Source organism: Thermobia domestica, chromosome 7 (genome assembly GCF_964235325.1).
Source record: "Thermobia domestica chromosome 7, izTheDome1.hap1.1, whole genome shotgun sequence".
In the NCBI taxonomy this organism is placed as follows: Eukaryota; Metazoa; Arthropoda; class Insecta; order Zygentoma; family Lepismatidae; genus Thermobia; species Thermobia domestica.
In genome coordinates this window covers 5,535,779-5,558,596 of record NC_137460.1, presented here as the reverse complement: position 1 = coordinate 5,558,596, position 22,818 = coordinate 5,535,779, and the positions used below count along the sequence as shown (strand labels likewise).

Here is a 22,818-nt window from a genome sequence, read left to right as displayed (position 1 = left end):
ACAGGGGCCTCAGTAAACTGGAGGGAGCTCGAGTCTCCTCGGCGCTCAGGAGTGTTACATGTTCTTTTCCGCCAATAACTTCATTATCATAATTTATATGTCATTGTCCTTTTCAGACTAAAGGGCACAACTTCATGGACATGAAATCCAAAAGTACGAAACAACACAATCAAGGGCGTCGATCCTGGAGGGGGGTGATCTTCTTGAAGTTTGCTTGGGCTCTTGTATTTACACATTAAAACCATCATTGATATAAACCACCTATTGCTACACGATATCTGACAACAAAATACACATACCTAAATTCTCCTCTCCCTTGCCACTCACTCCCAAGTTATGCTGAAATCGGCGCCACTGAATACAACCCTGCTCTTCCTTGTTAATCGCTCTTCCGGATTTGCGGAACCTGTGGGTTCATATTTCCACAATTTATTCCAAGAAGAAGTCATAAGGAACTGAAATGATTTCATACGTTTGGAGCCAATTTTCTTCTAACATGTAATAATACAATGGAAGGAATTTACAACTTACAATGCTATTTTATCTTTTATTGTCAGAGAAATAAAGATCATGGTTAGAGAATATAGTATTTTCTTTTATTTCTCAATAGAAGATTGCAACTTTATTGGCGTCAATTCTAGGAATTCTTGGCCAAACAACACCTGTTCAATCCTTGTTTCACAGTTCATTTCTTCGAATTCTTTATCCCAGTTTATCTGTGAGCCTTCTCGTATTGCACAAGAGCTACATCACGTTAAACAATTTTCTGAGAGAGAGCAGCGGAAGTGTTTGTTTTACGCATGGGAGGAGTAAGTTGTAATACATTTTTTTTTTAAATGTACATATTGTAAAATATTGCCTCCTTCGCTTCCTTCAGAACTGGAAAAACGCTGAAACACGTTCGGTTCCATTTATTCAAGAGATTATGTACCTAGGGATGCGCACGAGTCGAGACATGTCTCGAATCTCGACTCGACTCGACTCGAATTCGAGTCGAGATTCGAGTCGAGACACACTTTGTAAAATTCGAGACGAGTCGAGACAAACGTGTTTCTCGACTCGAATTTTCGAGTCGAGACACGAGTCGAGTCGAGACAGCTCATAAAAATCTCGACTCGACTCGAATGTCTCGAAAATTTTTCTAAAACTTTTAATATTATTATGAAGAAATTATTCACTCAGGAACAGCCTTGAAACCAATTACAGCATTTATTACTTTAGAAAGGTACAGAACGTATAAATTTAATAGTTAATCTTCCGAGATCAAGATCTAATTTTCAGCTCAATTCAGTTAATTAAAACTAGTAATTAATGTCGTGATATTTGATTGTACTTCAAATATAATAATAATAATAATAATAATAATAATAATAATAATAATAATAATAATAATAATAATAATAATAATAATAATAATTGATTATCTAGTTTGTATAAAACTATTATCCGTAACCTATATCTAGTCTGTATAAGAACATTGCAATAAAGTGAACATCATAAATTCTCTGAATGAGCAATTGGCAGTCTATAGTAATTTAGCATAGTTATAACTATTGTGTTTTTATTTCCATGAACGATATAGGGCTACATAACTTCTGGACAGGGCCAGATTTAAGGGGGTGCAAAGGTGCACGCTACCCCCCTTTGTTGTAAATATACCTGTCTAAAATGAGAAGCTAGCAGTGAAAATACCGCGACATTGGTGTGTCGTAAATGGGCCACTGATGTACCGCGAGGATATCAAAACAAAATTATTAATTCTATAGCAATCAAATTGCAAAACGTAGGGGAAAATGTATATTTGTATTGCACATTACTATGAACCTCTACTATGAATCTACAATTTTAAGTTTCATGCCGTGTTACTTTTCTGTACATTTCTAATGTTGAAAAAAGTATTTGTTATTGTTATGACCATTATTGCTTCTTTATCGTTACAGACTATTTCGTAACTTGAAAATTTAAAATATTCAATCCTTTCGATAAATTATTCACATTTGTGTTTTAAAAGTAAAATAGATTTATTTGTTCGTTCGTTATTTAATGATCTTCATTCTTAGTAAAAGGTTGGATATAGTTTTCGAAAGAGTAAGCGTATTTTTAATAACCTGAGTCCAACATTTCATTGCAGTTGTTTTCTCCTTTTAAATTAGAATGAAAAATAAGCATAGTGATTTACCACGAGGAAAACCCAGTGATCGAGCTTTCTTCTCTGTGCGAAGGAGATCAGTAATCAAAGAAAAAAATGCCAGTGTGTTTTATATTTACAAATAATAATATCTATAAGTGTGCCGCGAGAATTCATGTTACGCCCATAGTGTGCTGCAAGTTGAAAAAGATTGGGAAACGCTGGTTTAGAGGAAAGAATAATTGGTACACTCCCTCCTTCCTGCTCTCTCTCTGCCTAGTATATTTTCTTTATTTTATTGTCTCCGAAACACCATTCCAGACAAATGCTTTTCGGTAGAAAAGTTAGAAACCAACCATCCCGCTCTTGGACAAAGTGGGCAACATGCGGTAGTCAGGTCAATGAACCTGCTTTGGAAATTTTCGTGCAATTTAGGTTACTGAGAGGGTGTAGTTTCTTCAACTAAGCCGCCTTCTACTATGTCTCGTGCCATAAATATGTCATCGTCTGATCATATGGGAAACACCGCTAGTTGTCCTTGCCTGACATCTGTTTCATATTCATATAGCAAATGTTTTTTTATAGACGGTGTTGTATCTATCCAGAAAAATATCATCCGCCCCTGTTCCCATTTGAAATGTTGCGGTTGACCCCCTTGAGCCTTATGATGGGGGCCCTGGGGGACTTGCTTCTTACAAAGTTCTCTTGGCCCTCGACATGAGTACATTCCTGTGCAATTGGATTTGCAACATCTCTTTTCGCTTCGCAGCAATTTGAGATCACATTGTTCGATGCCATGTTTAGACAGCACATATTTGTGGCGGCCATTTTGAAAAACATGCTTCATATAGCAAATGTTTCCTATATATGTTGTTGCACATTCCATGATCAATCGAGAGAGGTAACACTCGGTCCCTGTTTCCATTTGAAAATTTGAAGTTGGCTCCTGGGGCCCTATGTTGGGGATCCTCGGGGCACTTGCTTCTCACAGACTTTTATCACCCCCTGACATTGGTACATTCCTGGACAACTGGATCCGTCACATTTTTGTTCGTTTCGCAAATCTTTCAGGTCACAAAGTTTGATGGGACACCCTGCATATTCCCACATACGACCCAACCATGACATAATGTTCACTACTTCTATTATCGGTTGTTGGCTCAACCCAACCATTTCATGTTCCCCGACTTGACATTGCCTCAATCACTCTAACATTGATGCATTCCGAGTGATGCCTGTTGCCGGAATTTTCTTTTTCTGAAGCGAGTGGCCTAACTATATTAGACTTGTCTGGATGTCCATGGCCAGTCTTGCCAACTTTGGAACTCGTTTTTCTTTTCGACTCTAGGTACGTCGGTTTCCTGCATTTTCGGTGCTTCTTGTTTTGTTCATTCTAATATGTATAGCCCCTGATCAAATGTGGCGCATTATGGCCAACTCCGTTTTTTCCGTATTTTTCGTACTTCTGTTTTTTCTATTTTCTTTTGTTAGATTGTACCACTGATTAGACACGCCATATCTTATGTTCTACATGACAGGTTGACACTGAATATTGCACTCACTTCATATAGTGCTCTTTGCGAAACATGTACTTTCCATTGCAGTTGGCAACACTGTTAACCCCACTGGTGGCCTTCATTTGTTCCCTATTGTGGCAAGTCTCTTTCTATACATCACTTGTCAGCATTGTATTTTGCCGTGCCCCCTTTTTTTTTTTTTTTTTTGTGGAATTTGCACTTTCCCCCCTTGTCCAGCCTTGCTGTTTCCCGAACTTCCACCCCTTATATTTCCTGAGCCTATTGCTATGGGCAGCTAATTTTTTGGGAATGCTCATCTCTGTTACAGCTCTTTCAATTGGCATAGGCCACACCTTTCACTGCAGCTATTTTCGGAAGGTTCCCTTGTGAGATCTGAACGAAACAATTGTGTTCGCATTGGATATGTTTGGCCAAAAAATGACCGATTTACAGAAATTTAAGCAGCCATATCTCGGGAACAGTAAGTCATAGAGAGATCATATTGGTGTTGATCAATATCTAAAAGGATGGTAAACATTTTGGTACCAAATAGTAACCGGTAGTCACTGTCCAACTGGCCAGTGGTTTGGCCAATGGCCATTTGGCCAGTGGCCACCAATTAATATCAGGACAAAAATGTTTAGCATTCTATTAGGGATTGATTACCACCAATATCATATCTCTATGGCTTACCGTTCCCGTGATATTGGCCAAAAACATGGCCAATTTCTAGATATTTAAAAAGCCATAGCTAGGAAATTACCTGCTAGAATAGTTTGAAACGAGTCATTTATTCGGAAACGATTGGGTAAATGGAAAACTCTGTGAACATGTATCCCATCATTTTCAAGGCCACACTTTTTTGGGGTAAAAAGTTTCCCTCAGGGTTCCCCGCAGGGCCCCAGACGGGATCCAACTAAAAAGTTTCAAATGGCAAGGGGGGTTAAGTAGCACATCGTTTGAAATCTGTTGTAAAATGAAGGAAAATGGAGCAAGTCTCGACTCTCTACGACAACCCTGTGCAAAATGGCGGCGGGTCAAAATGAAAACAAAAACTTAGTTGAAAAGTCCATGGCCACCCGTATAAATCGAAAATGGTGAGACAAATGTAAAAACAAGAAAGGACGTGTGGCATTACGAGATCGAGCTGAAGAGAATTTCACAGTAAATATCAAGCTCAAGCTCGAATTAGTGAGAAACTTGACTAGTGTGATCCTCATTGAGATTAGCGAGCTCCATTGAGGATAGAGAGCATGAGCCCGAGTGAGTCACGGTTGCAAAATTACCAATTTTACTTCTTTCTTTCTTTCTTTTCTTTTCTTTTTTTTCCTACTCCAATGCGTAAGGTTTATGAACAGCAGAAGTGCTTCTAATGCAACTTACGTTCGCATTTTAACAATTCAGGTTGTAATTAAAACCTTGAATACTGAGCAGATGAGCACGCAGAATGTTTTGTTGGGGTGTATTTCTAATACGCAATTAATTCTTCGTAAACAAATACAACTCTATAGTATCTGAAGCGGCTTGAGTTGGATTCAATGAAAACGTGAACATGTATTCGAACTGCACAATGTATTGTTAATTATCATGAATTGGAACAATTAAAAAAAATGGAAGCGCGACTGATGAGCACCAAACATCAAAATTTCACAAAGCATGGTCAAAGCTCACACCTCAAAGACCAGAAAAAAAGATTGCCCCATCAACTAACCGTTGTCTTGTCCAAGTCAGTTGCTTCTTTTCATTGTGAAATTCCCTGCAAGTTAATCAGAATGTTGAAAATTTCCTACATTTTACATTTATTTAGTATGTACTGATCAGTCAGAACATTATGACTACCAACCTACTATCGATATAATTTCCGTCCAGGCGATATCTATGTCACCTGCCGACGAATGCCTGCTAGTCAGTCACGCGTACGGTGCATGTAGTATCAGTGAGAGTGCTGGCCGTGTGTAGAATGGTGAAGGCGCTCGATCTGAGTTTGACCGAGGGCAGGTTGTAATGACCCGCATACTCGGCAGGAGAATTTCGGAAACTGCAGGACTTGTCGGATGTTCGAGGAGTGCTGTGGTGAGTGTCTTCAACAAGTCGCGAAACCAAGGGAAAACGACGTCCAAACGTCGAGGGGTTGGGCGCCCCCACCTCATTACAGATGCCGGACGTCATAGGCTGGGCAGACTGGTAAAACAAGACAGGCAGCGAACTGTGGCAGAACTAACATCATACTTTATTACTGGGCAAAGTACAAGTGCGTTTGAACACACAGTGCACCGAACACCCCTAACGATGGGCCTCCGAAGCCCATGTCCCATCTATGTGCGAATGTTAACACCACGACATCGGCAACTACGACTGAAATGAACACATGACCATCGTCATTAAACCTTGGCACAGTGGCAGAGCGTTGCAATGTCTGATGAATCCCGATACCTTCTTCATCATGACGATGGGAGGGTGCGAATTCGTCGTGTTTCAAGAGAACAGTTCTTTGACACCTGTACTGCGGGACGGAGACAAGCTGGCGGTGGCTTAATTATGCTCCGGAAAACATTCACGTGAGCATCTATGTGTCTAGTGAAGCTCGAGCAAGGCACCATGACGGCCAAGGCGTATCACACACTGCTTGCAGACGACGACCATGTTTCCCAACGGTAGTGGCATTTTTCGAAAAGATAATGCACCATATCACAAGGCCAGGATTGTGATGGAGTGGTTCGAGGAACACAGGGACAAGTTCCAAGTGATGTGCTGGCCGCCCAACTTGCCTGGTCTGAACCTAATCGAACACAAATGGGATGTGATTGAACATGACTTCAGAGCGCATCGCCCCTCTTCCTGGAATTTACGGGAATTAGATGACCTGTGTGCAAGGGCGCCGATCCTGGGGGGCCGAGGGGGCCCCGGCACCCCCAAAGCTCATGTGAACCCCCGCATTGTATTTATGAATATACAATATTTGGCATAATTTGAATACAATTTGTCTTAAAATCCTCATATATATGCCTTCTGCATCTGAATGCCCCCCCACATTTACAGAAAAATCGGTGCCCTTGCCTATGTGTACCAATCAACTCTCTCCAGTGACCTTTCAAGGATCATTGCGTCCATGCCAAGACGCGTCGCCATTGTTATCCGTGCCAAAGTTGGACACACTGACAATAAGGTAGGTAGTCATAATATTCTTTCTGATGTGTGCGTATATTTTAACTCGTATATTTTGTCTCGACTCGAATTTCGAGACGTCTCGACTCGAATTCGAGTCGAGTCGAGACAGAGACTGTCGAGTCGAGACACGAGTCGAGACAGAAACATATTTTCGAGTCGAGACACGAGTCGAGACAACATTTTCTCGAGACGAGTCGAGACAGGCTTAAATCTCGACTCGACTCGACTCGAATGCATCCCTATATGTACCGAATTTCAAATTTCCTTCATAGGCGAAACCACATATTGATCATTAACAGAATATAAATAAAAAGTGCGGGCCACCGCAACATCTTCGCTTCAATTCCTTAGATCAGGGGTTCTCAACTTATGGTATGCGTACCACTGGTGGTACGCGAGTCGCTGTTGGTGGTACCTAAGACACATGGTAGTATTGCTTAGGTGGTACGCCGGTGGAAAAGGTTGACAAACCCTACCTAAGAGTAAATTACCTTGCGCTGCAATTATTAACGACACATTTTCTTGTAAAATAGGAGCAAAATTAAAAGGCGTTTTCGGAAAACTTCGCTCAAAGAAAACTCGTCCCGAAGAGTAAACTACAGCTTGTGGATTTTTTCATAAGAAAATGACTTATGACATATCTTCAGGTTAGTAATGAAATATTTGTATATAAAATAACTAAATTACAGAAGTCGTACTTCACAAAATAGTAAAAAAAAAAAAAAAAAAAAAAAAAAAAAAAAAAAAAAGAGGAAGCAAAAATCACCTCAAAAGTAAACTACTCCTTGTGGATATTCTCATAGCCGTTATTTATGCAACATTACAGAGTTATTAAGGAAATATTTATTTATGAAACATTAACAAAATCGCCTGAGTTGTCTTTGAGAAACTCATCCGAAAAAAATACTTTTCGATGTTAAAAGATAAAGTAGATACTTTTTGAGGTTAAAATATAAAGTACCTTTTGAGATTAAATGATAAAGTAGCCTACTTTCTGAGGTTAAAAGATAAAGTACCTTTTGAGATTAAATGATAAAGTACCCTACTTTCTGAGGTTAAAAGATAAAGTACCTTTTGAAATTAAATGATAAAGTAGCCTACTTTCTGAGGTTAAAAGATAAAGTACCTTTTGAGATTAAATGATAAAGTAGTCTACTTTCTGAGGTTTAAAGATAAAGTACTTTTTTAGATTAAATGATAAAGTACTTTCTGAGGTTAAAAGATACAGTACTTTCTGAGGTTAAAAGATAAAGTACTTTTTGATGTTGAGAGATAAAGTACTTTTAACATGCCACTTAAGTGAAACAAGCCATCAATGGCGTATTTAGGAGTGACTATAGGGCTCAAGCCCCCCGAAATAATTTCATTATTATTTTTCCGCGTTATACGTACAACACAAATGTTTCTCGTTCTCAAACCTCCCCCTTTCGAAACAAGATCCTAAATACGCCACTGCAAGCCACTACACCTATGTAATTTTGAATGGGTATTGTTCTGCCTCCGAAAAGACGATAAGTAATTGTAAAATACTTCCATCTATATTTTCAGGAAAAAAGAATGGTAGAACTAAATTGTTTTTATTAAAGAAAGAGTACGGAGGAAATATAAGATCAAATTTTTATGCCACACCAGTCAAATCCCTGTTAAACAAATATAGTTTTATTGAAGAAATGTACAAATTTATGTTGAGTTAGAAAGTTTTGGGGCGCGGTTGCAAACCCAGTGGACCTCCCCCTCCGTAGGTGCGCTCCTGTTGACATTAAAATGTCAATGGCTTTGGTCTCCTTTTATTTACCCTGTTTTTATCCTCTTCCCCAGATTAAATCCTGTTAATGTTACTGAGTAACTCAGTTACTCAGTAAAACAACACCAAATCAACTAAAAGAATCTAATCTTTTTACTTCCCTTGAAGATTACAGTAATTGCAAGAACATATTGACCACGCACACACTGACAAATAAAACGCCTCTAAGAATTCTTTTACAATGGGGCAACCAGTAATCGTAGCTGTGAAGCAGAAATAATTGAATGTGAAAAATTCTGTTTCATATTGTGAAACTATGATAGACCAGAATAGCGTTCCTCAATCGCCGTGTCGCGACATATTGGTGCATCGCGAATACATACAGGTGTGTCGCGAGATTTTTAATGTCTTGTAAGATCTTCCGCAAAGAAATTATCTTTTAAAAAAATTAAAAATTATCGGCAATCGACTTGAGTTGGAAAGTTTGCTTTTAACGCTGTTTACTTTTCCTTGAAAAAAAAAAAAAAAAAACATTGGACATAGAAAAGTAATTTCAATAATACGATTCTTGGTGTTTTTTTTCTCGATTAAGATTATACTTAAGATTGGTAAGTAGGGCTCGGAAGTTGAAGACCCAAAAATTGCCTAAAAAGGACCTATAAAAAGACCTAAAAATATTTTTTAAAAAAGGACCTAAAATTGAAAAAAAACGACTAAAAATAAGATCCAATTTAATTAGAATTACATATTTAATGAATATAATGCTCAAGAAATACAAGCTTCTGGTAGGTTAACGGTCTGTCCTTCTTCCATAAACTGAAGTAAAAACTAAAATAAGAAAACTTCCCCACCCACTCTCCCTCCCTTTCTGGAAGACATTGTTACGCCTCCTTATCTGACTTGTGGATGTTGCAGATCTGGTCTTATCAGTCCAGTCGTTGAAGGATGTTTTATATTTTTGAATTTTCTTTACTAAAGAAAAGATGTTTAAGAGGTGGTGGTGATTTGAGTTAATAGCCAGTAAATTTACTGTCGAAAGATGAAGTGCAAGAAAAGACGTTAAGACCTATAAAAAGCTTTAAAAAGACCAATAAACAAAAACAAAACGCCGAAAAAGGCAAGAAAGGACAAATAAAATCCACCATTTCCTGTCCTACAATGAGCCAAAATGAACATATATTATGTTAAGCCTCGTCTTCGGGCACTGGCATAAAAGAGGATTTTTTCCTCAACTTCCGGGTCCTAGTGATAAGTCTCTTATGTTAATATGCTTCTATTCAAAAGTCTTACGTAATTTCCTTGTGAAATTTGTATCTCGTAGTCGTTCCATAATTTCAAACAAGTTTTTTTTTTTTTTTTTTTTTTTTGCATCTAGGGAAAAAAACACACGCAGGGATGTCGCAAAAGTTTGAAACATACTTGGTGTACCCCAAAGACAAAAGGTTGAGAAACACTACTTTAATAAATCACTATAGAAAACTTTGTAATTAATTTTAAACACTCATCTTCAATACCATAATATACTCCTATAGTGCAAAGTGTTAATGTTTAGCGTTCTTTACTTTTTCTTCAAATTACAGTAGTGGCAAACAACAAATAACATCAGGATAAAAAAGATAAAACACAACAAAAATAGTATTTGTTTAAAATGTTGTTCGATATTATTTATATACTTTATTTGTATGTAATAACTGGAGTACAGAAGGATGAACTTATGTTAAATTCGGAAACACTAGATACAGATTGAATTTCCGTGTCATCTTTATTTCAGAAGGTTTTAGATTAAAACGGAATCTTCATGAGGCAAAATGACGATCATGATGATAAATGCTAAACAAAATCGTGATAAATATATCCGTAGGAATGATAAGTGGAAAACACTAGAAAAATGTAATTATACGGTATTTGCCCATACTTCTAAATTAAAACCCCTTTTCTTACAAGTAAAGAATAGTGGCGAATTCAGACATTTTCATTCGTGGGAAACGAGTATTTGAGCTCTTCGGATAGAAGAACATTTTACCTTTGTATTCTCCTTTCTATATATCTGTGCGCTCTTCTCGCTAGTCTAGTGTTGTGTTTCTAGCGCACATTCCTTTGCCGCACAAGTTTTGCGGTTCGATTCCCGGTGAAAGAGCATCGTAAGCACTAAAATGCTAGAGATCCCATTTTAAACTTTAGGTCTTGTCCGTGACAAAGTATTTAAAAAAGAAAGAAAAGGAAGTAAGAAAGAACAAGCAACAGCTGCTGACAAAATACTAAAGTACAATGTAACACACTGTTATGAACCACAAATTCACATGGCCTGTGGTAGAACGAAGAATCAGATAGAATTGTATGTGATTCTTCCTTAGGGCGTCTGAGGTTCTTAATACGCCCTGGGCGTGACACGTTTTAAACGATTTTGTTTCTATGTTGGTTTATTCAGAATCTGTACCCTGAAAGGTCTAATTTTTATGTATAGCTTTCTTTTAAAAACTGCCATCCATTATTTTTCGAAAAGCTGTACTTTTACACCCGTACGCATGGGCACCGATCTCCATGGGCGTCCCCTCCTCCAAGGTCTGAGAATCTCAGGCTTTGGATATCTTTCCCTAGATTTGTGTTTTGAATAGCGGACAACAAAACATACATATCTGAACGGATTCCCTCCAAAGTTATACAGAAACGACGCCACTGGGAGAACGTAAAATAATTTTAATATTTTGCCCTGAAATAATGATTTTAAACAGCCAAATAACATTCACGCTTTATTTTGGGTTTTTTGGTTTGAAGTTTACCGTGCCTTTTAGTACATAGCCTATATGGAACGTGGACCAACAGCTTCAGGTTGAGTTCGAACAATATCAGCTACTATCGGAATCGAATCCAAGACGTCCGTTCCGAAGACTCGCCTGCTAACCATATACGTAGACAAGAAGAGTCTCGTTATATTTGTTTCATTTACCGGTACCATAGCATATATATATATATAGAGAGAAAAAAAGAGTTCTCCTGCTGTTACATGATTAGCGTACGGACCGTTGTTACACGAATAAATGACATACCCCTTCTAAGAATGCTACAATAAAATATTAGCGCGGGAGACATGCGCTCGATGACCAGTGGGACCTTACGCAGTTCGGGTCCCATACTAACCTATAGGTTCACGTCTCATATAGTCTCAGTGCTGAAATGGACGCTAAATTCAAAATAAATCACCCAACCCTAATCGAATGTAGAAATATTCTTTGCAAGTTTCGCATCCTATTCAGCATCAAGACTATATGAGACAAAGATCTATACTCTTAAGTTGAAACGCTAACTACACCCAGTGGAGTACCTAAAGTAGGTTACGGAGTGTAAACCCCTCCCTTCAGAAAGGTATTATGGAAAAATAAGCATTTACTATATTAAGATATACAGAGTGTTTCAAAGGTCCCTTGGCGTGGGAGACCCAAGTTCGATTCCCGGCGGGAGCTCATATGGTTCATATTCCACGTTAATCATTAGGACCCGTCTGATTTAGCCTTGCTGCTGAAAGGGACGTTAAACTCAACTCAACTCAACTCAAAAGTCCTTTACCACTCCTTTTAAAGTCCGTACGGATGTAGGCCTATTTATATTGAACTTCATGTAGGTAATATACAATAGGGCTAATGACATACATTTTGGATGATGGTTTGCGGGCGGGCGCCATCTTGAATTTCATTTTTTTTTTATTTCAAACAATAGGTGAGTCATGTGATACATGACCTTAGGCTAGAATTTGTTCAGGATGCCAAATCTGAAATTAGATTTCATTCCTCTTTGTTTGGTGATTATTTCTCTTTTTGCAGGTGATGAACCATGCCGTTAACAACTGAGGAACGCATCCAGATCGTGAAGTGCCCATGCAGTAGCAGGCGATCTCAATCAGCGTCATCCACAACGTCTCAACCTTTGTCACATGTTGAGCACATGTGGAGTACATTGTATGTATAACAGGTGCTTGAATCAATTGTCGTTATCTATAACTTCTCACCAAATAAAGGTCCTGAAATATGTTTCAGATTTGACATGCTCAGCAAATTCTAACCTAAGGTCATGTATCACATGACCCACCTGTCGTTTGAAATTAAAAAATTGAAATTCAAGACGACCGTATTCGAGATGGCGGCTGTCCGTGAATCATTATCCAAAAAGTGTGTCCCTAGGTCTATTGTATATTTCCTACATCAAGTTCAATATAAATATGCGTACGGATTTTAAAAGGGTGGTACGGAAATTTTGAAATACCTTGTATATTTTCCTAAAGGGAAAGTAAAATGATTGCTTTAACTCCCCCCCCCCCCTCTGACGAAATTCTTCACAGACAAGCCTTCACAATCCAAAAAAGTACGTACAATGAATTTAGTAATCTCCTCCATTGTATCAAACAGCAATGAAATAGCTACTTGTACATCAACTTTATTGAAATGACTTTATCTTCTTATGCCACATGTAGAAGCAAGCTCAACCAATAAGAATAGAATACTATCCAAACAGTATACTCCTTATTTATCAAATAATATATTGACTGCCGTTAATCCTCTTTTATTTCCCACCAAATCACATTGATAATATTATCTTTACAACCTGCAGCTCAATACAATCGCTTTGGACTAAAAAAGAAATTCCCGCCATAAAACCAGTATCAAAATCGAAGTTTTATATCTCCAGGTGCAGGCCTAGGTCCCAGCCACCTGTCATTGAGTTTTATCTGTAATTGCTTTGAACTATAGTAATCTTAATGTAAACAATCAATGAATATGGCGGGTGATGAAAGATGAAGGGTAAATCTTGATACCGCAATAACAGAAAAAAAACTACGTACACATGTTTTAACAAAGCTCACCACAAAATAACACAACTTCCAACATACATATAAAAGTACAAGCAGTGAAAAAAATCCCTCTCTCTCTCCCTACTAAAAGTAAAATAAAGTCCTATTGGAATAGTGCGTCATATCTCCCCATATAGGTATATTTTATAGTGTACAAAAGCGTACCATACTGATTAATTTTACATTAAAATTTTGTTCTAAATGTGTGGCCACTCATACTGACAAATTTTTCCACTATAAAAAAAGTAAAAATAAACAAATAAACACCATTTTAACACTTTTAGAACAGATTTTGAGGGGGAAATTGACCAAATAGTGTTATAAGAGTGTCCTTTGCGTGTCCGAAAAGCGTTAATTCTCAAAAATAGTGTTTAGTGTGTTATATTTAAAACACGTCGAAAACAAAGTTATGACACTTTCGCAAACACATCTCGGACGGACATACTTGGAAAACCTAGTATCCAAAAGGGGTGAATTATGTGTTATCCGTTGGGGTTGGTAGTGTAATGTAAAGGGTCCTGACTGTGTCTCTAGTTTCTAGACAAGGGCGTCGATCGCGAGGGTCCGTCTTCGTAGTGCTCATTTAGCCCACCCATGTATTTTTATGGATATTTATTTTTTATTGTTATACAGAGTGGCTCAAAAAGTCTCCTGACATATAGTAACTGTTATTATCAGAGGGGAAACCGTCTAAATCTAAGAGCGGAAACCGTCCCCAAATATAGCCTAATGTTTTCAATCCAAAGTGAAGGTATTTTTTAAATCGGACGAGCGCCCAATGTTAAATGAAAATGCAACGTTGCCATTTACCTGGGGTTGGGGGACGGAAGGACGGGACAGGAGGTGGACTAATTTTGTAAGAGTATGGTGAATGGGGGCTGGCCATCGATACGTTAACATAACAGACAGTAACTTCATTCACTTACGTTGTGGATCCATGTAAATGGCAACGTTGCATTTTCATTTAACATTGGGCGCATAAAGAGCGTACAGCCCAAATGGCTCGCCCAATTTTAAAAAAAATCTTCACTTTACATTGAAAACGTCATATTTGGAGACAATTTTCCCTCTTACATTTTGTTGTAGCTCTGATAATAACAAAGTAACCCTATATAAGGGGACTTTTGAAACACCCTGTATTTATTTTTATGAATATACAATATTTTATATAATTTGAATTCAATTTGTCTTAAAATCCTCATATATGCCTTCTTAGACCCTTGTCTGCAACTAAACACACGTCTGAATGCCCCCCCCCCCAAGTTATAAACAAATCAGCGTATACTCTTCTAGATGTATACTGTTAGGACACATTTGGAACACTTTAAAGACACTTTCTGTTAAACAGTTATGATGTATTCTAGACTTTTTGTTCACTATTGGAACACTCCAGGACACTTTTAGACGTTAAAATATTCAAAAGGAAATAGTTTCTATAAAAGTATCTAAAATGTGTTCGAACATTGTTTTAGTTTTTGCAGTGTAGGTAAATACTGGAATAGTACCTTCAAAACAGACCCTGACTACCTCATTACCCAATCCATAGCATCACATGCTTATACCTGCCTGAAGTAATTTTTCATTTTGAAGGCATTATTTAAATTCTGATGCGAAACACAAGCATTATATATGTTCTGATTTCAAGATTCAAACTGATGTTTTTATTTCTTGTTGTTCTAACGCATATATCATTTCTTGAACTTTTTTTTTCTGTTTAATACAGCACATATTTTTTTCTTTCTCTTACAAACAGAAAAAAGTTCTCCAAGCATTGATGTAGGTCAGGATTTCTCAACCTGAGATGGCGAGAGGGTTTCATGGGGGTCGCGAAGATAAGCGGAAGAGATAAATATAATTAGAATCTAATAAAGCAATATATTTTTAAATATTATTTTGAATTTTCTTGTGATAGGCAAATTTTTATTTTTATACATACTGTTAAGAACAACAAAAAAAAAATTGGTCTACTAAACATTTTCAACAGATGCAGAATTGTTTAAAAATCAATTTAAATGAAAGAAGTACGATATGAAACTAATGAGAACTGCGTGTTGAAATACCAGAAAAATACAAGTGCAACAAAATCTGCATATTGGAATATAATTAAAATTGAAAGCTAATGAGATACCTGAGCATGGTATAATATCACTAATGCGGCAATGTCCGATTCAATCTTCATGATGCACATTATCAAGTCATTTAAAATACTCAATAACATTTTTAACAACTGTCCAAATTTTTCGACCCAAAATTAAGAGAGTTGTTAAGTTCTAAAATTTTCAAACGGCCTCCATTTTGAAACAGTATGATGGATCGGATTCGATATTTGTAATATGAATGAACTCACCAAATTTGTTTTTAATCCATTCGCTTTTAGAGAAGTTACTGTATCCACTATACACAAGAAATGGATTCTATACTATTATAGAAATAGATGGATATCGTGAGATCTCCGCAATAGGTATATTAAAAATCCCGCACAAGCTTATTACAAAGGAGAAATTTTAAGGAGATCGCTGGTATGAGGATGTGGTAAAATGGGGGTCGTGATAGAAATTAGGTTGAGAACCATTGATGTAGGTAATAAATTAATAAATAATATCAAGAATTCCCTCCTTGTTACTACGAGCAACCTGTAAATTGTAAATAGCTAAGTTTAATAAAATCAGGGAGCGAAATCTTGAAATAAAATATTCCGAGAATCGTTTGGCATATATGCTAATCTACATGTCTAAGAGAGGCATTCTTAATCGTAAAACTGATTGCAGTGTCGACTAAATTTATTATTTTTTCCCCTACCTTATTTGCGCCCAGAGATACAGTATTTTCTGCAATGAAATAGAAGAGATACACATAGCCTATTTGTCATACGTTTCAACTCGTACAGGCAGCATTTACTAAATTCTCGTTCGAACGCTGTAACAATTACGGGTGGACAAAGGTTCCTTAATAACCATAGTACAAAAGCCCACTTCCCTGCACCGTGGGGTATGTGCAACCATTATCTAAGCCACTTGAGTACATGGTATTTTATAAAGACGTAAGTGACCAGGATTTTCCCCCCGAAAGACTGTGTATTGCTTCAAAGAAAAATAATCTAGTTTAATGTAGGGATGTTTTCATAATGATTTATTATTAGCTGATAGCTTATTTGTAATTGATCTGTAGTATCTCAATTTCCCCACAGTATCTTTCTTTATCTCTGTTCTCTAGGTATGGAAATGTAACGTAATGATATTTTCTTAGACTACGAACAATATATACCACAAATGCTTTTAGCAGGGGCGAATCCAGGAGGGGGCGATCGCCCCTCCCCCAGAAGAGGAAACTTTCTTATTTTATATATATAAATAAAACCCATCCCAAAGTTTGGAACCCTTAAAAGTAGCAGTATGACAACCCACCGCCCCCCCAGAAGTCGGTCCTGGATCCGCCCCTGGTTTTTAGTTATGTCTCTACAAGAAAAGTGTCACCTTGTGTGTGTGTGTGTGTGTGTGTGTGTGTGATTTCTTTTGTGCAAAATAAGATTTAGCTCATTAACACAGCCAATAGAGTCATATTTGCACCATGTGATATGGAAAGCAAGTTTTTGCAATAAAGTCATATCTTCAAAATAATTCTCCCTGTCCCAATAACTAGGAATTCCTTCCCGGGTGAAGATGTGCTCTCAGATACTACGAAGGAAGATGAGTACTCAATAGCAGCAATATTATGAATTATTTCGCATCTCAGATTAGATTTCAGATATGTAGAGATTATGCAAAAGCAACAAGAAAACATTGAAACCTCCCTAAATGTGGGTGTGGAGAATAATGACGAGAAAAAATTTAACGGAAAACGAAAGATGAAGTGTTTGGAATAATGGAGAGGAAAAGAACAATATTAGTTGAAATTAAAAGGAGGGCTTTAATGAGAATGAATGATTAATAAACGATTGGCTATAAAGCAAATCACAGGGGCGTAAATAAGGGCCCCTTAGATCCCGCATTGCGGATGACCCCAAGCCATTAGGAACCCCCAAATCGTGAAGTAGGACGTAATGAAGGGACCCCAATCTACGCTGTCTGCGGGAGGGCCCCCAAGCCTTTAGTTACGCCAGGACGAATATTTAGAAAACCCACGAAAAAAATATTATCCATCAAAACCTCACATGGTTTGGGATCGAACAAGTGACCATCACCGAACCGAAGGGAGCATTATACCAAAGAACAACTTTAGGTCGAGAAACTTGTTGGGGCATTGGCTGAAAAGGAACTTATGGTGCGGGACGGTATTGAAAGTACGGTGGAAAGAAAAAAGAGGAAGGGAGAATCTTATTGAACAGAAAATTTCTACATAGAGACAAAGAGATAAGCTGAGGGCAGTGGAGTCGATTTCTGTGTAAGTTCGGGGAAAGGAGTGGGGGCGATTCAGGTTTGTCAGATATAACCTAACAAAACAGTGAGGATTTTAATACAAATACGTAAGCCTAGATAAACTTCATTCGGATCGGGTCTCCTTGACCTTCCAGGATCTGCGCCTATGACTGAGGACCATGCTCCATGAAACAATTGCCCAGCCACTAAAACACATAATAATATTCAATCCTTGTAAATAAACTCAACTCCATGAACGTAGCATTTCTTGTTGTTCTGATAAAAAAAAAAAAAACCTAGATTCTTGGAAACAACATAAATATGCATAGGACTACCATGACCTATGTATTGGCTCATCTCAGCCACAAGCAACATGTGATCATAGCTTAAATATTTCCTGTCACTTTTTTTTTTTTTTTAACCAATCAACACATGTGTCCTTGATACACAGGAAGTTGGAATAGAAAAAACAATAGAGTGTCTGTACTTACATATGAATGATTTCCTCACGTAATAAATGAAGAGTAGAAGACAAGTAGCACAGTATGTTCGCTAACAATAACTCCTTTTTTTTTAAACACTTTTACTGCACGCAAAAAAGAACATAAAACTTTCACAGTAAATTAACGAAAACAAAAACACAACGTGATTGTGTATTCACAATGTTGGATTTAGTGTTAACCTTGTAGCACGAGGCACCACTTTCCATGTAGTACGACTGTCAGAGGCTCTTAACAGAAGCCCATTACACTCAATTAGATAATTTGTCTTCTTCTTGTGTTCGCGGCAGGAGGAGACTAAAAAATTTTAGCATCGTTAGCATGATTAGTCACACAGTTGGTCCCCCACCCTCGCTTCTGTTTCAAAACGCCAAGGCGTCAAGTCCAGCCACAAACACTCGTAAATTTAATCAAGACACCATTTGCCACTAAGAAAACCCTTATATTTATTTTTCAAAATTGTTTTTTTCTTGTTGAAATTACAAGTCGTTCACTCACACAAAGCAGACGCGATATTATCACTTATTTAAATAAATAGTTGTCATAACTAAAAAGAAAGACACTTGTCCTAGTAAATAAGTGTCGTCGCACAAAACGTGGTTTTGACACTAAACACACTCTATCCTATTTTTGTATATTTTGCTTTGTATCGTCCATACATTTTTCGCTCACACATATTTTTTTTTCTCTCTCTCTCTCCGAATGTCACGAGAAGACACGCGAGCTCTTAACGCGCGCTTACTCTTGACGGGACGGCCCCGCGTCTCGCTTGTCTTTAACACGCGCGTCGCACAGCGTTCTCTTCCGTGTTCGAACTCTCAACGAACTGTACCAACAAGGGAATTGTCTCTCCTTTCCAGCCCTGTACCTCATTCGCTCCACTCCTAGCAACATGTGCTGCCATCTGTTATGGAATTTTATAAACTCCCTAAATCATATGGTTGAACTTGTTTTTTCTTTTTTTTTTTCCTTTATCAACTCAATTTCGAGAAAAGATGAAATTACGGTGTTTTCTAGCACAATAAAATACAAAAAAAAAAAACCTTCTATATACAGATATAAACAACGCTATAATGGAATACTTTAATATTAAAAAAAAAAATAATATATTAAAAGAATGATCAAACATGCGTTTATTAAGATGGAACAGTTTGTGTTATGGTAGGGAAGCAGAGCAATCAACGGGAAGGTATTGCAATATCTTTCTCAGAATTTGACTCACACTTTTTGTTTGACAGGAAATTAATGCTTAACTCTAACTTTTAACTTTCATCCTATCATCTTGAAATGCTTTATCGCCACAGACATAGAAAAGAATGTTATAGGAGATTGAACTCTATCCCAAACCAAACAAACTCTAGCAAATTCTATATTCTATTATTATCACCTTCTTCTCGACGTTACGACAAGTTTATTTTTCTTAAGAAATTCGAACTTCCTCTCAGTGTACACAGGGATCGTTTCTCGTTTTAATCTGGGGGGCCGCGGTGGCTCAGTGGTAAAACATTCACCTCTGGTGCTTGGGGTCCCGGGTTTGATCCCAGCCCCCGCCAAGTAAACTTTGCGGTGGACAACATCGTGTCCGTGGGATTTCTCGGGGTATTTCCGTTCCCTCCTACATTCTCATTCCACATTATTTCATCAAGATTCACTTCCCTTAAGGCGGCAGACTACTAAATATTTTTGAAAAACTAATATTTTTTCTTTTGCCCATTTTTCGTAAGTAAAAAGAGATAACGAAATGTAACTTACGACAATAAGAGATAATGTTATTCTACACCCGAAAATACGAATCGGAAGATATTTCATTGTTGCTATCCATAGAAATTACAGTGTGACCAGAATTTGAATTACCCAAAAATCTAGGTTAAGGCAATGACTAGAAAAATGAACTAAATGGTAATTGATGACTTATAATGTTCTCTCGGTTCCTTGTTAACTACTTTTTAAATAATATTTGTATTTCTTTTGCAATAACTTACATAAGTTATTACAAAATAAATACAAATATTATTTAAAAAGTAGTTAACAAGGAGCCAAGAGAACATTATAAGTCATCAATTACCATTTAGTTCATTTTTCTAGTCATTGCCTTAACCCTTAAACTACGGAGGTAAATTCTTTAACCTTTAAACTACGGAGGTAATTTACTTTTAACCTTTAAACTACATTTAATCCGTTTTCGTAAGGGTTTACAAACAAGTCCATTTCTTCACTCCTATTTATCGAAGATAAATGAAACAAAACGTGTTAAAAAAAGTTATTGTAGTACCATTACGAAATCGAAATATCCGTAGTTAAGACAAGAAACAGGGTATTTTGAAAATAAAATATGCCGTAGTTTAAATGTTTTAACCTAGATTTTTGGGTAATTCAAATTCTGGTCATACTGTAATTTCTATGGATAGCAACACTGAAATATCTTCCGATTCGTATTTTCGGGTGTAGAATAACATTATCTATTATTGTCGTAAGTCACATTTCATTATCTCTTTTCACTTACGAAAAGAAAAATTGTTAGCTTTTGAAAAATATTTAGTAGCCTGCCCCATAATTATCCGTCCCCTTAGCCTAAAATGCATAATCGTGAGACGTTAAACTGAAATATTTCATTTAATTTTTGTTTTACACTGGGAACATGTGGATTCAAGGGTTATACAATGGGTACACTCCTCTTTCAGTTCTGAGTTTACATGGAATAAAATGACACTTAGTCGATAGATCCCCGGTGAAGGGGAGACATTTTTCTTGTTCTACCATCACTTTGAGGCTCAGTCGACAAATCTCTAAAATGATACCTGGGTCTACCTAGGGCTACCTGGGGAGGTAAAGGACGCTGCAGCATGTTTTTAACTACACCACCTTTTCGAATGCCCAAGTCAAGAAAATATGGAATCTTCATGGCTAGTTCCGAAAGGAGTGACTACGTCCTTATTTTACTCTTTAATGAAATTAAGAAAAAAATCAGGACAAATTTTGTACATAAATACGAAATTAGGAAAACTCCGAGACGAGAATTGGCGTATGAAATGAAATGTTTGAGTTTAGTGTCCCATGATTATGCCTATTAAACTAAAGGAGACGATGATTACAGCAAGTGATTGATGATGAAAGAATTGGTGGAATGAAAAAGTGGGAGGAAACGGGAGTACCCCGAGAAAATCCACAGAGACTATGTCCATCATAAACTTCCTCGGCTATCGAACCAAGGACCCCATGCACCAGAGGTAAGCGCTCTACCACTGAGCCACTACGGCCCCCTTTTCGAGAATTGAAATTAAATGAAATGAAATCTTTGAGTTTTACGTCCCACGGCTATGCCTGCTAGGCTAAAGGAGACGATGATGATGAGAAATGAATGAAATGGTGGAATGAAGAAAGTGGGAGGAAACAGGAGAACCCCGAGGAAACCCACGCACACGGTGTTTGTCTACCACAAAATTCACTTGGTGGGAGCAGGGCTTGAAACAGGGACCCCATGCAGCAAAGTTGAACGCTTTATCACTGAACCACCGAAGTTCCTTTCGAGAATTGAGACGAGACTTCTACATAATTTACGAAACCGGACGAGATAAACTTATTTCTCTTCTCGTCTCGTCTCGTCTCGTGAGTAACAGGAATAATAACATAATCTAAATTCTTGCAACCTCTCTGTAACAGACATTTATTATTTACAGACTCATCTGTCATCAATGTTCGTAATGCTTAAATTTTACTGTATTTCTAGTGGACAAATAGTTGTAATGTTTGTCAAAATTTCGCCGTTTTCTTTCGAAGGCATTTAAGGGTTTAGGAAGGGAATCCTTCCATTTTTCAGTTGAAAACCTCAAAGACTAGCTGACTTATCTGCTGCTATCTGTCTTCCTGTTCAATGTCTTTAGTCACTGTCTCTCTCTCTAATGAAGGTCCCCTGTAACCATCTGTCAAGTCACATCGACCGATCGTGTATGTGGTCACAGCACAAAGCGCGATCCTCAAGAAAAGAATCGGAAACTGGATAAGAAGTGGTCGGCCTCTTTGACTTTTTTTTATTTACCATTAATTCTTTCTTACCAATTTTTTTAATTCTTTCGTACTTTTATTTTGTTTATTTTCGATTGATAAATTTCCGAAGCTTCAATAAATTAACAAAATAAAATTATTACAAGAAGTACATACGACACTGCTAGGAGTATGTCTGTCACTATATGTGTGCAACACTTGCATTTGCACTGGGCGGCAAAATCTGCCATAACTATATCTACTTATTTTTTTGTTGGAAACAGACTTCATAATAACAGTAGTTAAGTTTACTAAGCCGACCTATTTGAATACTACATTCGTAAATCATGTTTAGGTCGCATTAGTTTAAGATCACATGGACCATGGGCGTCTCTGGCGGGGGGGACGGGGGGACGCGTCCCCCCAATATTTTGAAACACGAAATATTCAATATTTTATTTTAATTTAATTTATTTAGATACTTACTAGCAGTTAGATCATTTCCTTTGATGCCCCCCCCAAATTTTACATGCCAGAGACGCCAATGACATGGACAATGCTAAAGCAAATGGTCAAACAAAT

At 37.4% G+C, this 22,818-nt stretch overlaps 1 protein-coding gene across 2 annotated transcripts in view; it reads right to left on the bottom strand.

The window, feature by feature from the left end:
* The window catches only part of Ddr (discoidin domain-containing receptor 2), a 934,573-nt gene extending 915,497 nt beyond the window's left edge, over positions 1–19,076 (bottom strand). For both annotated transcript variants that reach the window (XM_081764059.1, XM_081764060.1), the window contains exon 1: positions 18,247–19,076. The gene's annotated coding sequence lies outside the window, so the exon portion shown is untranslated. The remainder of the gene's footprint in view (positions 1–18,246) is intronic.
* Positions 19,077–22,818: the final 3,742 nt, after the last annotated feature.